This window comes from Lepisma saccharinum, chromosome 2 (genome assembly GCF_977018435.1).
Source record: "Lepisma saccharinum chromosome 2, izLepSacc3.1, whole genome shotgun sequence".
NCBI classification, from domain to species: domain Eukaryota; kingdom Metazoa; phylum Arthropoda; class Insecta; order Zygentoma; family Lepismatidae; genus Lepisma; species Lepisma saccharinum.
Window position 1 is genome coordinate 43,516,545 of NC_139230.1, and position 18,588 is coordinate 43,535,132.

Genomic DNA, 18,588 nt, shown 5'->3' on the forward strand with positions numbered 1-18,588 from the left:
GACACCTGAAGCACCGACAAGGTCTTGAGCAATTTGGGCTGGAGTGGCAGATCAATTCCTTTTTGCCACCTGGACGATGTACCGATCCTGGCGAGCAGTTGTACACCTTCCACGACCTCCACCATGCATACACAAAGCTGTTCCTCTGGTACGAGTACCTTTCTGAAGTCGGGAAATGACACTTTTCGATACCCCCATAACACGTGCCACTTCAGTGACACTTCGCCCTGACTCCAGCTTACCAACCACTCTGCTCGGTTGGTAATCACTTAAATGTACTCTTCTCGCCATCTTCCTACACGCTTCTTTTGTTGCACACCAGTATTGCACTGCCAACGCTCTACCGTGTTTGACTGTCTCCCGTGGGTACCACCTCCTGCCACTGCAGTCTTTTCCTTATAACAATGCTCCAAGCGCACACATTCCTTTCTGAATGGGCGCAACGATTCCTTGCTGCCCTCTACTGGTCTCTTTCAGGTAACAAACTGACACGAAGTTGTGTATGAAAAAGATATGGGTCAATATGTGTTTGTTCCTTAGCAATTTTCGACCAGTGTATAATACAATGTTATGCTCCCACAGAGACGACAGAAATTGAGAGGAAAGATGAATTTTACCAACAACTAAATGACGCAATAAAAAATGTGAAGAAGAGAGAGATATTTTGATCCTCATGGGTGACATGAATGCCAAGGCAGGCTCGCAAAATGAAGGATTGGAACATATAATAGGGAGACATGGTTTGGGAGACAAACGATAACGATTGGTAAACCTATGTGCATATCACGAATTGGTCATTGGAGGAACCATCTTCCCTCATAACTGTCACAAAGTAACTTGGGTTTCACCAGATAGCATTACAGAAAACCAAATAGACCATATAACAATAAGCAGGAAGTTTAGGAGATCGCCAATGGATGTAAGAAATAAAAGAGGAGCAGATGTAGCCAGTGACCATCATCTTGTGGTAACCAAATTTAAGCTAAAAATAATGTCAACATCCAAGAAGTTTGAAGGAAGAAAAAATAAAATTAATGTTCAAAGATGTGACGGAGAAAGAAAAACAAAAGGAATTTAAATTAGAAATAAATAATAGATTCCAAGCTCTCTCGGAAAGTACACAGCATGAACCAGATATTGAAACAAATTGGGATAATGTGAAGAGAATCTACTTAGAAACTGGAGAGAAGGTACTTGGAATTAGAAATCAACTACAAAAAGACTGGATGTCTGAGGGCACTTGGGAAGTAATCAGAAATAGGAAACAAGCAAAACAAAAAATAAACCAAAGCAGAACAAGATTACAGAAAGCAGCAGCCCAAACAGAGTACTAGGAAATAGATAAAAAGGTGAAGAAATGTGTGAGAAGAGATAAGAGGAAATGGGTAGAGGACTTAGCACAAAATGCAGAAGAGGCAGAAAAGAGAGGTGACTTAAAACAGTTATATGACATAACTACGAAATTATCCAGAAAGAGATTCAGGAAGAGAACCGGTGAGGGATAGAAATGGTAATCTATTGCTAACCCAAAAACAACAAATGGAAAGATGGAGAGAATATTTTTCAGACATATTGAATAGAGATGGGAAAAGAGAAGAAGAAACTTGTAATCGAACAAGAACAGAAGGAAAAAGAAAAGATACCAAAATTAAATTAGGGCCCCCAACTAGAGCAGAAGTTAGACTAGCAATAAAGCAAATTAAGAATGGCAAGGCTCCTGGAATGGATAACATCAATCCGGAACTAATTAAAGCTAATGTGGAAACTTCCATTGACCTATTACAACCGATGTTAGAGAAAATAAGGAATGAAGAAAAGTTCCATTAGAATGGAGAGAAGGTTTAATAGTAAAGCTGCCAAAAAAGGGAGATGCAACTAACTGTAAAAACTGGAGGGGAATTACTTTGCTAAATATACCAAGCAAGATACTATCGAGGATAATCTTAAATAGAGTGAAGGATGTTGTAGAATCAAGATCGAGGAAAGAACAAGCTGGTTTCCGCAGACAACGTAGTTGTGTCGATTTAATAAATACTCTTAAGAATAATTCTGGAACAAAACAATGAATGGCAAGCCACCTTATATCTTACATTCATCGATTTTGTAAAGGCTTTTGACTCACTAAATAGAAGAGTCATGTGGCAGACACTAGCAGACTATGGTATTCCAACGAAGATATTAAACCTAATGAAAGATATGTATGAAGGTTTCAGCTGCAAAATCCTACATGAAGGACAGCTTACAGAATACATAGATGTTACAAATGGAGTGAGACAGGGCTGCATTCTATCTCCGACAATATTTCTGCTAAGACTAGATGCAGTTATGAAGAAAACGATGGGTTGCAGGAAAAGAGGAATACAATGGGGACTCAAAGATAGACTAGAAGATCTAGATTTTGCAGATGACATCTGCTTATTATCTCAAAGACTTAGCGACATGAAAGAGAAACTAAAATGACTACAGGAAGAAGCAAAGATAGCAGGGCTCACTATTAATGTGATCAAGACTAAAGAAATGAGAGTCAGTGCAAGAGGAAAAGAAAAATTCAATGTTTGTCATGAGCTGGTTGAACAAGTAGAGTCATAACAAAAGAAGAAGGTTCAGATGAAGACATACAAAATAGACTCAAGAAAGCCAATGTGGCATTTATACAACTGTATCTCATTTGGAAAACTTGCAATGTTTCTAGAAAGACAAAAATTAGGATTTTCAATACAAATGTAAAATCAGTTTTAATGTATGCTTGCGAAACATGGAAAACCACACAAGCTAACACGAAAAGGATACAAACCTTTATTAATCGCTGTCTCAGACGTATCCTCAATATAAAATGGCCAGAAATAATATCAAATGAAGAACTATGGAGAGAAACTAAACAACAGCCAATTGCAACCCAAATAAAAAGAAAAAAATGGAGTTGGTTAGGACACACCTTACGAAAACCAACTGGAGCAATAGAGAAAGCAGCCTTAGACTTTAACCCCCAAGGAGCCCGGAAAATAGGACGTCCGAAGAAGACATGGAAGAGAACAGTAGAAGAAGAAGCAGCCGAGAATGGAAAAACATGGAGAGAGGTTTTGTGATTACAAAAGTCTATTAAACTATTGATAATATCTAGACAACAATGGAAGAAAAATACATGAAAATTCACGTCAATGCTCTAGAAGGAATTCTAAGCTGATGTAATGTTTCATATTTTGAAATATCCAAGAAGTTTTTCGAATGGAAAGGAAAATTTGAAAAAATTCGCCCATTTGCATGCCAAAGATCCAGCCGAGCCTTAAGTCAAGTAAGTCAAAATAGGCACTCAAATACACTCACACTTCACGCGAGGGCATAACAAACTGTTTACATGTCATTACAGTACCGCCTCCTTCAAATCATCATTCTCGGTAAATGCAGTTTCAACCTGGAATAAATTGCCCATAACAATAACTAACCAATCAACACTGCATGCTCTTAAATCCACAGCAAAGGACTATCTACTATGCAGTCCCGTAGCCAGGAATTCTTAGTAGGGGGGGGGGGCAAAGTAAATTCTTGAGGGGGCAAATTTTTAATATATTGTGTCGCATTGGCAGATATAGTGGGGTACAATATATCTGCCCCCCCACACACACACACAAAGCAATCACTAACCGGAAAGGGATGATATCGTGAAACTCCAACGGGAAAAAAATCGAACATCATCAAATATCAATAAAATTTAAGATAAATAGGATAATCCGGACTGTATCTACTTGAAATTTAAATGTGCTAGAACCGAAAATCGAATCTGAGGCAACTAGATTGCAGGTCGATAATGTTAATAGACGATTAAAACGTACCAACTTTATAAATCGTGCTTCATAATGTTTTCCTCTAGTTTCCAGTATGCAAGATTTTTACGTATAAACGAATCTAACAAGAATTCAATAACACCAATGTGTTGTGTTAAGCAATAAAAATCGAATAAAGTTAATAATAATGGTTACATACATGAATACTGTAAAAATTTGTAACGTACAACGTCTGTTACGTTTTTTGTACATTAAAACATGGGTCTCTTAGGACTACCACGGATCCTATTTGCTTCAAAGGGGACACTCTTACATCACTACAGAAAATGTTGGCTTACTGGTTACGTTAACCAATTTGCACAATATTGTGTTAATTGAATTATTATATTGTTGAAAACACATTTCTTTGACACCCGACAAACAAATGGGAACCCCTTTGATTGATCAATGACTTCTTGGATTACGGTGTCATTTCATATTAAGTTGCATACAGGGGGATCTTGTATGCTCTCTACATTATGAAATCAACTATACAGTGTATAAGTTGCCTCCTTCACCTTACTCCATCCTTGCTGTGTGAGGTCTCACGGCTGCCTGTCCCCACCAAAGCGTACAAACCCTAAATATCAGTGTTTTTTTAATACTGATACTGATTTCTGTGAGTCACAGAATGGCTTAAGATGAGTAAAATTAGGAAAATCCACTCCACAGCAAAATAGTTGACAGAATGTTTTGGCAAGAAAATAGGTTATAAAAAAGGCAAAGTTTCCTGTACACCGTGCCATGAAGACACATTTAGAGTGATATGATCCACATTTTTATGTGACGTCACCAGTAGAAGATATGTCACTAATGTATTTATTTTTGTAAAAGAAAGCGTAATTTCTTTGTTATTATATGTAATAATGCACCTTGTTTGTAATGTATATCTTTTGTTTATTGTTTATTGTACTTTATGCTACATTATGGGTAATTTAATGTATCTTTGTTTGCAAGAGTGCACTATACGAATTTGTATTTCTAAAGATGCATAGATGTCAGTTTTGTTGATAGTATCCTTTTGTAGATAGTGAGTGATTCATCTGTACTTTAATCTGTGTTCTCGAAATTAGTATAAAAGCGAGGATGTCGTGTAAGAAATCATCACACTTTTTCGCCACGGATCGACGAAGCTTTTAAACTTAAAAAGAACTCCTCGGTGTTGTGCATACATCTTGGTATGGTAGTTCGGGGCGCAAGCTAGGCCTATGTGAACATAGGTACGCCGATAGCCATGCATTGATGATATGCACAATACTGCAACCATTCTACGTCAAATAATAAAGTTAGCCTAAAGATTAATTTGGAAATAAAAGGCTAAAGAGCAAATATTGGCTCAGTTATTATTGCATATCTCTTGGTGTGGTAGTTCGGGGCGCAAGCTAGGTCTATGTGATCATAGGCTTGCCGATAGCCACGCATTGAGTTTTATGCGTTTTAATTGAGTCAATTCATCGACAAAGCGAAATCCTCGCCTTCGTCTCAAGTATAGTTGCATTATAATTGCAATAAATAAAGAATAAAACTTTTCAGTTTATACATACGGCAGTAATGTAGTTTTATTTCTCTGTGCTGTGAATATTGTCTTTGTCTAACACTATCCCTGTACCTGAGAGGAGTCTATGTACTTCACCGAGTCTCATCGTTCACCGCTGAGTATTATTAAGTTAATATTAATAGTATAATAATACGACGCGTGAAGTAATTGTGCTCTAGAACGTGTCAAGTGGCAGCTCAACGTGTTGGCTCGATTTTGTAGTGTACAAGGGCAAGACAATTGTTTAAAGTTGAGATTCATTGTGCAAGAGCACTAAACTTTTATATTTGTAGAAAAGCACAGAACTACTTCGTTCGAAATGGAAAGAAAACATTTGCGTAGCGGAAATAAAAATCTTGCTTCAAATTCAGAGCTTAATGTTCCCGATTGTTGTCGGAACATTGATAAAGATAAAACCACATTTGTGTGCAAGATATGTACAAAGCTTCTACATTATGAATGTTGTGGCTTAGATGTTCGATCTGAAAGCCACGAAGCTACCGATTTCATTTGTAAAGAATGTGAATCATTGTCTACAACTATTACATCTAATCCATTAAATATGTTTGAAGCTTTAAAAACCATGATTGAAGGAATTAGCAAGAAGCAAGTTGAAAGTATGGAAACATTACAGGCTGATATTAGCAAACAGTCTGAAGCACTGAAAGCTGATATCTGCAAACAGTCTGAAACATTGCAGGCTGATATGTGTAAACAGTCTGAAGCACTGAAAGCTGATATCTGCAAACAGTCTGAAACATTGCAGGCTGATATGTGTAAACAGTCTGAAGCACTGAAGGCTGATATCTGTAGACAATCTGACATATTGAAGGAAGATATCCTCAGAGAATGTGCGTTGCTAAAGGATGATATCGGTAAGCAGCACGATGAATCTATGAAAGCTTTAAGAGCTGAAATAGGCGAGATGGCCTGTGAAATACAACAACTAAAGTCTGAGAACGAGAATACTAGGGCCCGATTCTCTGAAGAAATTCGGCAGGCTAGAGAGATGGACTTTGATGAGTTCCGACGTACCTTGGCAGCCGATGTTAATAAAGCCACGGAAAGTGTTCGCATCGATGTAGAGGATATTAATTCGAGATTCACTGAGGAGTGCAATAAGATTATTGAAAAACAGCTGACGATGGAACAGATATTGGCCGAGACCAAGACTGACAAAATACAGTTCCGGGCTGAGGTCCAAGAAAATATTAGTCAGATTTCAGTAATTGTGTCTCAAAGAAGCAAGGACGTTGAGGAAATAAAAACTCAAGTAGAAGAACTTACGAATCAGTTAGAGACCATGCACGTTACCCGCCAAACGGAAACAGAAACTGGATCTCGAACAGCTGGTCATCCGTCTGCAGTTGCTGAGAGTGCAGCGTTGCCAACCATGAACATTGAACTAAATGAAGCGATGGACAGAGCCGGTGGAGAGAGAACTAGAGAAGACAAACAAGTCTGTCGCCCACGAGTTACTGCTGATTCAAGAGCTAATGAAGTGACGTCTGCTGTTCCACCTACCTTTAGTCTTTCGGGCGATGACAGAGGTTACAGAGAGCGTGAATCTCGCAGGGCCCGTCACAGTCTTTATGAAGAAAGGACAAAGAGGAAACGTCTAGAAAGGAAGAAAGATCGCAGTTCCTCCTCTTCCAGCACCAGCTCTGACTCACAGTATCAAGCAAAAATCAGGAAGCGAACACGAAGGCATGGAAATTCAAGGAGCGGGCCAGATGAGTCGCCGCCAACAACTCAGCGATCAGCAATGACTGGAACTCCAAGGATGGCACACCTTAATTCCTTGTCGAAGTTCAAGGGAGACCTGGAAGCCCAGAATGCTGAGCAATACTTAAAAGAACTTAATATCAATTTTGATTTAATGCAGATTCCATACGAATACCGATTGGAAATTATTCCTCGGCTTTTCAAGGGCCAGGCTGAGCATTGGTTTCGAGCAAACCAGTTAGAGTTTAAGTCCTATTCTGATTTCTGCCGTCGTTTTCGCAAACAATATGCTTCAGTAGAGGCCAAAGAGAGGCAGCTGACAGCAGTGAGATCTCGCCGATACTTAAAGCAGTCCGGTATGAGCATGGAGGAATATGCCTGGTCCATTTACTCAGCCTACCGCAATCTGTCTGCCCATTACATAGAACCTGAGATTGTGAATTTAATCATCTCCCAGCTTCCATTTAGAGCTCGCAGTCTGAGTCTAGCTAATTCTCCTCAAACTGTACGGCAGCTAGCCGACTTTCTGAAAAGGTTCGAGGTGCTTGAAAAGCAGGACAGTTGGAAGCCTGTGTGGAATAGGGAAGGTGCAGGCCAGGGAAATGCTCCCAGACAAAATAGAATTGGAAACCAACAACCCAGAGTCAGACAAGTTATGCAGAACCAGAGGAATGGATATTGCAATTACAACAGACGACGTAATCCTCCTAGAAGGGATGGCAGGAACAACTACGCACGTGGGCCGCGTCGTTCCAGATCTGATCCAGAAGACCATTCCCGTGACTCTTCACGTAACGTCACTGAACCCAGTAATTTCAGAGCGACGGCGCCTCCGTTTGAACCTTCTGCTTCACGTTTGACGAACGAGCAACGTCAAAGCGTCGACATAACCAGAGACTTTTGTTGGGCACCATCGACTAGTGCTAATCCGAGTGGTATGCAGTCGGATTTAGCCAGTCGCCCAACGTGAATTCTTCGTTCCCGATCACGGTTGGGCTAAAATCTTGGACTTCTCTGGGAACAGATGATAACGTTATAAATAGTGAAGATAATCATCTTTTTGTTGTGCTGACTCTCAATGAAGGAGAACAAAGTTTTGATAGAGCACTACAACAGGCAGTTAGAAAGGAAAATTTACCCAGGGCTCCATTAATTAAGGCAACTGTAACAGGCGTCGATTTTATTTGTGTTCTGGACACTGGCAGTGAATGTAATCTCATGAGCTACGCCATTTGGAAGAAGATTAAAGAGAAGCTGCCGTCGTTGCAGTTACAAACATGTCCAGATGTTAGGCTGACTGATTTCACTGGGAGAAACAAAACTAGAGTTGTGGGATGTAGACAAGTATATCTGGAGATTGCTGGAAGAAATTTATTGGAGGACATGTTTGTCTTGAAGGGTCTCGAAGCTGACTTTATTTTGGGCTACCCATTCCTCAGGAAATATGAAGCAGGAATTGACCTACAGCGCGAGAAGTTATCCCTCACCGTAGACGGAGTTCCGGTAGAGCAGGACCTCGTGAATAATGGATCTTCGAAAGGGACGTATGTAAGAAATGTCCGTGAAGATTCCCATGTCGATCAGTGGACGGCTAGTCCTGACGACATTCTGCAGAAGGTCAATGCGAATGAGATTTTATGCGAAAGGGGTAGAAGCCAATTGAAAGAAGTCTTATTGAAGCATAGAGATGTATTTTCCGAGAGACCAGGTACTATTAAAAACTTCCAGTGTGAGATTGAACTCACCACCACAGAACCTGTGTATCGATCTCCATATCCCATACCTATAGCAAAAAGGAAGCTCCTGGAGGAAGAATTAGAAAAGTGGAGACAATGGGGTGTTATAATGCCTTGTAATTCCCCTTACTTGAACCCTTTAATTGTAGTCGACAAGCCTGACGGTACAGTACGCCCATGCATTGACTTCAGAAATTTGAATAAAATTGTACGTGTTCCACGAAATTCAGTTGAGCCCATTTCGGATGCCTTACAAAAATTTAAAGGTGCTCGTTATTTTACAAATCTGGATCTGGCTTCTGGATATTTACAGATCCCTGTAAAAACTGACTGCCAACCATGTACTGCCTTCTCCTATAAAGGACGTCAGTGGATGTTTGCTCGAATGCCTTTTGGTATCTCTAGTGCTGTGTCAATTTTCATAGCTGCCATGCATGCTGTATTTGGTCCTGAAACCGAAGAGTATCTAACTCAATATATGGATGACTTGCTGATTTTCGACAAAGAACTCTCCAAGCATCTCGAACATCTGGACGAAGTGTTGCAGCGACTCCAAGAAGTGGGGATGACTGTAAAGCTGCGAAAATGTGAATTTGTCAAAAAGGAAATTACCTACTTGAATCACATTGTTTCTGGAGATGCTATCAAAATCCAACCAGACAAAAATTCAGCCATTAAATTATTTCCTAAACCTAAAACTAGAAAGGATGTTCGGAAATTTCTTGGCCTCGCCAACTGGAGGCGGAAGTTCATTGAAAATTTTGCAGCTAAATCTGAACCGCTCACCAAGCTGTTAGGTAAAAATCAACGTTGGATTTGGCGAGACGAGGAAGAACAAAGTTTCCAGCTACTGAAGAATGAACTTGTAAGAGATGCTCAATTAGCACAGCCTGATTTTGAACAGGAATTCTGTATCCAATGCGATGCTTCTGGGAAAGGATTGAGTAGTATTCTTTTCCAAATGGATGGTGAAGAGAGGAAGGTCATTCAGTATGCAAGCCGAAAACTGAAGGAGAACGAACGCCATTACTCCATCCATGAGTTAGAATGTTTGGCCATAATCTTTGGAGTTGAGAAGTATGCTGTTTATTTGAAAGGTAGGCCTTTCACTATCTACAGTGATCATAAAGGGTTGGTATGGTTACAAGACGCCCGTAACTGGAACAGTCGTTTGACTCGCTGGTCTCTAAAACTCCAACAGTACCAGTATAAAATAGTATACGTCTCTGGTCGCCAAAACGATCTGGCAGATATTTTATCTCGGTATCCTGCTGATGATATACCCCAGATTCATCCCGAAAATAGCCAGCAGACATTCAGAATAAACTACCTGTGGGCCGAAAGAGGAGAAATAGATGACGTCGACAAGTGGAGAGAGGCACAATCTGAAGATGAATTCTGCAAAAATTTACTCCAATCTCTAAATTCTCAGGAACCTAACCTCAGATTGCATCGTTCCTATCGCATTCAGGAAGGGATTTTATTTAAGAAAGGATCGGATAATCAGTTCCTTTGGAAATTGTGTGTTCCGGTGGTAATGAAGAAACCTCTCTTGAAAGTAATTCATGATGAAGCTGGACATTTTGGAGTATCCAAGACATTGAAGCGACTTGCAGTACGATACTTCTGGAAAGGCATGAAGGATGACGTGATACAGTACATCCGAGATTGTGAAATTTGTGCCCAGAGTAAACCAGACAAATTAGGGATACTCAAGGAGACCCTTCATATCAGTCCCAAGCAACCTCATGAGATGCTTTCTCTGGACTTGATTGGGAAGCTTCCTCGGTCTAATGGATACCAGTACATCTTGAGCCTTATTGATGGGGGTACACGTTTTGTCTCCGCATATGCTTTACGGACTGCCAGCACCACAGAAATTATAAACACGCTTCAGAGAGGATATTTTGCTCACTATCCAAACGTTACGTTTACCCTAAGCGACAGAGGAGCTCAGTTTACCTCTAAGCAGTGGAAGGAATTTACCAAAAGCCGTGGTATCCATCATGTTTGCACAACAGCTTACAATCCAAAGGGGAACATGGTAGAACGAGCAAATCAAGAGATAGTCAGATTACTTCGTTTATTTTGTTATCGAGAACATCAGACTTGGTCGCGATACATATCAAAAGTTGTTTGGTTAATTAATTATTCTATTTCTGAAACAACTGGATATTCACCTGCTGAACTATTCTTCAATCATCCTATACCCAGAGAGATCCTAACACATTTCAATTGGCCCGAACTGGAAGAAGCCCAACCGGATTGGGAGTCCAAATTATTCTTAGCCCAAGTCAGGGAGAAGAAGAAGCTGTCGAAGGATTTAAAACAGAAGGGAAACGCCAAGACAGTGACAGTTGGAGACTTCGTGATGGTTAAAAACCATTCCTTAAGCTCCTCACTAGATAGGACCATTCAAAAGTTATTTATGTTGTGGATAGGACCTTTTCTAGTGGACAAAGTGGAAAATAATGTTGTGACATTGCTAATTCCAAGGACTAAAGAATTATATGATAAGGTTAACTTGGATAACCTAAAACTGGTGCATTTTTCGGAGGATAAAAAGAAAGAGTTTGTACTTTAAAACTAAGTTTCCTCCAGGTAGATAACTTCCTTCCTGAAACTTAGTTTCCGAAAGGAAGGGGCAGATGATATGATCCACATTTTTATGTGACGTCACCAGTAGAAGATATGTCACTAATGTATTTATTTTTGTAAAAGAAAGCGTAATTTCTTTGTTATTATATGTAATAATGCACCTTGTTTGTAATGTATATCTTTTGTTTATTGTTTATTGTACTTTATGCTACATTATGGGTAATTTAATGTATCTTTGTTTGCAAGAGTGCACTATACGAATTTGTATTTCTAAAGATGCATAGATGTCAGTTTTGTTGATAGTATCCTTTTGTAGATAGTGAGTGATTCATCTGTACTTTAATCTGTGTTCTCGAAATTAGTATAAAAGCGAGGATGTCGTGTAAGAAATCATCACACTTTTTCGCCAAGGATCGACGAAGCTTTTAAACTTAAAAAGAACTCCTCGGTGTTGTGCATACATCTTGGTATGGTAGTTCGGGGCGCAAGCTAGGCCTATGTGAACATAGGTACGCCGATAGCCATGCATTGATGATATGCACAATACTGCAACCATTCTACGTCAAATAATAAAGTTAGCCTAAAGATTAATTTGGAAATAAAAGGCTAAAGAGCAAATATTGGCTCAGTTATCATTGCATATCTCTTGGTGTGGTAGTTCGGGGCGCAAGCTAGGTCTATGTGATCATAGGCTTGCCGATAGCCACGCATTGAGTTTTATGCGTTTTAATTGAGTCAATTCATCGACAAAGCGAAATCCTCGCCTTCGTCTCAAGTATAGTTGCATTATAATTGCAATAAATAAAGAATAAAACTTTTCAGTTTATACATACGGCAGTAATGTAGTTTTATTTCTCTGTGCTGTGAATATTGTCTTTGTCTAACACTATCCCTGTACCTGAGAGGAGTCTGTGTACTTCACCGAGTCCCATCGTTCACCGCTGAGTATTATTAAGTTAATATTAATAGTATAATAATACGACGCGTGAAGTAATTGTGCTCTAGAACGTGTCAAGAGGATGTGGGGATAGATCCCCACACATTCTCGACCTCGGCCAAATTGAAGGTGATGTGATCAGCACCATGCTCCGACAGCCTTTACTCCCCAGGGTTGCCCCCAGGTACCCATTAATTTCAGGCTGGATGTACCCCGGAGCTGTTTTATGCGGGACAAGACCGGAAAAATTCCGATCTTAGATCAACCACCCCAGGAATTGAACCGGGGTCTCCCACGTGGCATTCAAACGCCGTACCGACTTTTTTAATTTTTTATAAGAATACCCCTAAGTGGTAGTATGCCCTGTTATTCACTTTTTCTCAGGTTGTCATTTTTTACTACATTTTCTGTTTTTCCATTTTTGGACAAACACAAACTTCCATGTCCAAACCGAGATTCGAACCCGGGACCTCTGGCAACGCAGCATCATTTTCTTGAACCTATACACGCAGGGCAATTTTCACAGTGTGTAGAGGACATCAAGACGAACAAATTTTCTTATATTTGCTCGTCCAGTTCTTGTTTCGATGCTACAATACAAGCCATCGAAAAATGGCATCATCTGCTATTCTTAATGTATGCAATCTCAATTAGCTTCACGGTTTCAAATGGCATTTACTTTTACTGCCGCTTGAAATTCTAAAAGTAATGGAATACTATGGAAATGATAGCATATCAACTGTAAGTCAACACTTACCCTTTCCTTTATAAAATGCATTTATCATAACACACACCCATGTTGCTTATCATATTTGATGCGTTTGCATAAGAGAAATAATTTACATGATTTGAAATTGAAACAAAGTGTACTAGTAAAGTTTTGCAATATGGTGCAACCGAAGGTCGCACGTTGTGACAAGTTGAAGCGTGTTGAGGAAAGGCAATGAAACCTGGCTTTACCTCAGAAAAAAACGTTGGGTTTTCGACGATGAAAACACGCCCGTGTCTGTGCAAGAATCTCGATCAGTAAAGAAGAGGATGGTGGCCGCCTTTACTGTAAGGAGAGTTGTGGAGCACGTGCTGTTAACACAGAAGACCGTCACTGCGAAGTGGTAAGAGTGCCTGCCCAGAGTAGTTCAAGCTCTCAAAAACACTCGTCCACGCTCAAAGGCAGACGCTTAGTTTTACCACCATGACAACGTTCCTGAGCACCGCTCCAAAGTTTGCATCGAGTATTTGGCATTGGTTTTTCAATTAAGAGAACCTTCTAAGGGCGTGGGATGACGAGTGTACCCACTTCGCCGAGGAAATATGGAAGAGTTGGTTCGACTAATGGTTTTGAAGGATGAAGAACTGGTGGAAAGTATTTTCAAAAATTTTGAAAATGAAAGGTGTATTGCAAAACCTTCCTAGAACCTTTTATTTATTTATTTATTTATTGAACTCAACAGGTACATACCTAATTACAGAGCCCATATGAAAGATACATAGTCATTACAATTACATATATTTCTGTAATATAGAGATAGAAATTATATATATATATATATATATATAGACATATATATAAAATATATTAAAAATATGTATATATATATACACACTTTATCACACAACTTCAATACGAACTTATGTGTTTAAGCTTAGGCCATTGTGTTAATAGTGGCTTTACTGAAGTCCCTTAGGTTCATAGAAAAGATGTCAATGGTATTATTCTTGATTAGAAAGTTACTGTAACTGGTGCACATTCTCCACAATGGAGATTTCTTTTTAATTTCGGATCTAGCATTCTTTATAAGAAAAACTTCATTCTTTAGTCTAGTTTTCGACGACGGGATTCGAAAATTAATCTGGCAGAGTAGATGTTCAGCATCTATTTCGTGATTTAACAATTTCCACAAGAATACAATTTCATGTTACCTCCCTCTGTGACACAGCTTTGTAAACCGACATTCATATATTAGGTTGTCGTAGTGTTCAAATGTGGGGTAAACTTTCTGAAATTTATATTTTAAAAATCTAAGAAATCTCGATTGGACTCTTTCAATTGCTACACTGTACTTTGCTGTGTCTGTATTCCATATAACAGATGCATATTCGAGTTTGGGTATTACATATGAATAATGCAAAACTTTTAGTGTCTCTATACTCTTGAAATCCCTCCCCATTCTAAGAATAAACCCAAGGTTCTTGAACGCTTCACTAATTATTTGTTCTACATGTTTATTAAAAGTAAGATTTGAATCAAAAATAACTCCTAAATCCTTGACTGTAAAATTTCTTGCTAGAGTATTGTTGTATATTTGATACTGAAATTCAACTGGGTTTTTCTTTCGACTATATATTACATAATGGCATTTACTGATATTTAGTGTTAAATCATTGATTTTTGTCCACGTTTCAAACTTTGTAACATCATTTTGAAGTTGCACACGTCTTCAATTCGTATCTCTGTAATATTAAGATTATCCAAAGTTTCATATTGTTTATGGTTAGACAATACTTTCATGTCATATCTAGGGGGATCTTTTTTATACACCGACTGAAAATGCTGTGCAAAAGCTTCGACTACTGATAGTCGGTCTGACAACACTTTATCTTGGAACAGTACAGGATCTTTGTTACTTTTCCTGCGTTTATTTGTAACAAACGACCAAAACTGGGTGCTATCTTTTGCAATATTTATTTCCGAATTGGCAACATAACTGTTGTATGCATCAATAATTTCCTTCCTAACTATTTTTCGAAATTCGCTAAATTTATTGTAGTGGTCTACCGCCTGTTTTTTCCACTTCTTGTGGTGATAATGTTTCCTACTTATATTTTTAATAATGCTGCTCGTAAACCAACACGGGTACTGTCTTTTGCGGCTTTTCTTTAAGGGGATACATTCATCGAATATTTTATATATAATTTCATAAAACACGTCTGTAGCTTGATCAACGTCATTCTTTGTTTTCAATACATCCCAGTTCGTGTTAAGCAGCTTGTGATAGATGGATGGAAATCGGCTTTACTAAAGTTGTACTGTAGCTTATGACAAGTTTTGTCGCTGGTTTCTTTGACATAATTAATATCTACTAGCAGCGAGGGATGGTGTGTGTCTTCAGGAACTAGTGGCTGTGTGTTTCGTATTACTGTTATTCCCTGCCCATTTATCAAAAACAAATCGAGTGTTTTCCCATTGCTATTTTTAATGTCGTTCAAGCTTTTTAGTTGATATACATTAATAAAGTTGTTTAAATCGAAATACGTTGTTGCTGATGAACTAGTTAGATTGTAATTGCTACCAGTTATATCTGTCAGATTAAAGTCCCCACCTATCAGGAGTTTAGCGTCACCAGGTTGACAGTGCTTTTCTATGAACCTAAAGAATAAAGTGTATGTGTCTTTGTTACTACCAGGTGCTATGTACACAACGCAAATATATACAGTTCCTAATCCATTTAACCATAGTTTAATCAAAATGCAGTCTATATTCGGATGTAAACATCTATTAATGCACTCTTGACGTTTGATTTCACTGCAATGATTGCACCACCACCCATTGTTTTTTCAGACACTTTTTTGCTTCGGTCCCCCCTATATACAACATATCTTTCATCGAAAAGTTCACTAATCTCGTGGGAATCTGCTAACCAACTTTCAGTTATCATTATTGCACTAAAGCTATTACAAAGGACATTCGTGTAAAATTCTCTTGTTTTGGTTCGGAGACCCCTAACATTTTGGTAACATAATTGAAACAACGAAGTGTCAAGTTCTTCTGAAATACATTTGGACCTGGTGTAACCCATATCACACCACAGTTTTTATTGCTTTCTAACAGAAATAATAAATGTGGGGTGGTTACACAACGCACTGCGACGACAGGGGTCGCTGTGCAAACCCCAGACTGGGCATGTTGTTTGTGAGTGTCCCTAAATCAATTTCATATCATCACTCGTTAACTAGAAGTGGCAGAAAACAGACGTTAAGTAAGAAAAATCAAATATCCACTCTCTCTCTCTCTCTCCCACATGCATCACTATTACCAAAAGGTAGATGTGAGAAACAAAAAGAAATGACCATTTCAAACTCCATAGAAATCCAAGAAAAAAACATCCAAGCACATTACACACCTTTAATAATACAAGACCATTCAGAATTTCCCAACTGTTCTAGATACTGAAAATCTAGAATATATACATGTGTGTGTGCATATATATATATATATATATATATATATATATATATATATATATACACACACTTGAAATTGTATTTAGAATTTTATTTTATGTGTATACATATACTCATTAATTGTATCTTTACAGTTCTTATTTGATTTCAAATTGTCCATACGTTTTTCTTTCATCTTTCTTACTTATTTACTATTATTATTATCATTATTGTTTTCTTTTCTATTATTTTTTTCTTATTGGATATATATACCGTTTGTAACTGTAGACTGTATTCTGACAAGGGTTAGGTAGGAGAACAGCGTACGCTGAACCTCGCCCGTTCAATAAAGATATATTATTATTATATTATTATTATTATCGTCGTGGTGCTAATTTTAGCATACACTCTTGCCAAAATTTCAATCCGTGTTTTCTAACGATATGATCATTACAAGTGCTTGATTGCCCGAAACTCAAACCAAGCTACCAGAGAATAACTACTGTAACTACTACATATAGGAGAACAAGGGGACAAATATTTCATCGGGGATGTGAGAAAATGGAATAACTTGAAAGGTAAGTCTTATACTTAATTGTTTGTTGCTTGATATTCTCCATTAAAAGCAAAACGTTTGTAATACGAAACAGATGCAGAATGTATATTTATTTAATGTTGAGATAATATAATGTAACTTAATTTCTGCATGAATATAGCTTGAACGTATCTGCACGAGGTTGTAAAATTTTAGGTTAAGCATGATCCAGATATTTATCGTGTTAAGATTCTTACTGTAGCAAGAAATATGCTTCTAATATGGATTACACTGGTTACATATGTTATTATATTAAATCACTATTGCACGAAATGCTCCATCACCATTCTACCCATTCTATTCACATGTATACATCGAATCGTTTACAATTACAAATCAGGCGATTCTTTCACAATTTCATGTTGCCCTTGTACGTACGTACATGGTTCAACAAGTCATTCGGACTTGTTTTCGACATTTTTTCTTTCTATTTAGAAACTAGGAGGCAATTTATACAACTTGCAAACATTCATGTACAGTACATGTTAGTCTAAGTAAGATTGGATTCGAATAGATTTGGTATTAGATTTCTGAATGTTCTACAATTTATAGAAACCGTTGTGTTATATTATTTCACTGAAGAACTTCAGAAACCTGTTGTGGAAAGTGTATAATTCTCTGTTCTCTTGACCTTTGAGCATTTAGGATAGCTCGTAGTAAAAGTTTAATCATAACTTCATGCTTTAAGGTTTGTTCTTAAATTGTAAAAGTACGACAGCTAAGAATTTAAAGTCTCACCATCTACCAATCCATAGTTTTCATGTTCATGGAAAATTTACAAATTAGTATACTTGTATATTAGTAATGATTATTAGCTCTCATATTGTGAAAGTACAAGGGCAATCACATAATTGTGGATAGCATAGAGCATCCTGGAAATCATATTTTGTTTTTATCATGTACATTTAATTCAATACCTTTGAATTACTTTTAGGTGTGAGTATGAAGCTTGACTACAACATTCAAATAGTTATTGTCAAACAATTTGGATTTGTAAGAATTTTGTATTTCCAACTGTAAGGTACTCCTTGTTCTAAATAACAATGTACATAAACTTGTGATTTTGCAAACTCGAGTAAAGTGTTGCTGAAATATATTAATACAATTACAAAAAACCAGTAAGAACTGAATTTCCATTTCATTATTTATTTTCGTTATTTTACCTCCATCTTCTACCTATTGCGTCAATGAAGATGAATCATTAATTTATGAAATAAGTGATGAGAATAAACAAAATGAAACCAGGGTTCGAACCTGGACGAACCTGACTCCATAAAGCGTTGTACTTGCCACATAATATGAAAACATATCTAACGATTATTTTTTATTTTTCTGTGAATGTAAGGTCCTCCCCGATAGCGCAGCGGTAGCGTCGTCACTTTGTAATCAAGAGGACTGGGTTCGATACCCGGTGGAGGCACATGGTGGTTCGGATTCCACTTTAAACTGTAGGTCCAGTCCCGATTAGTCTTGCATAA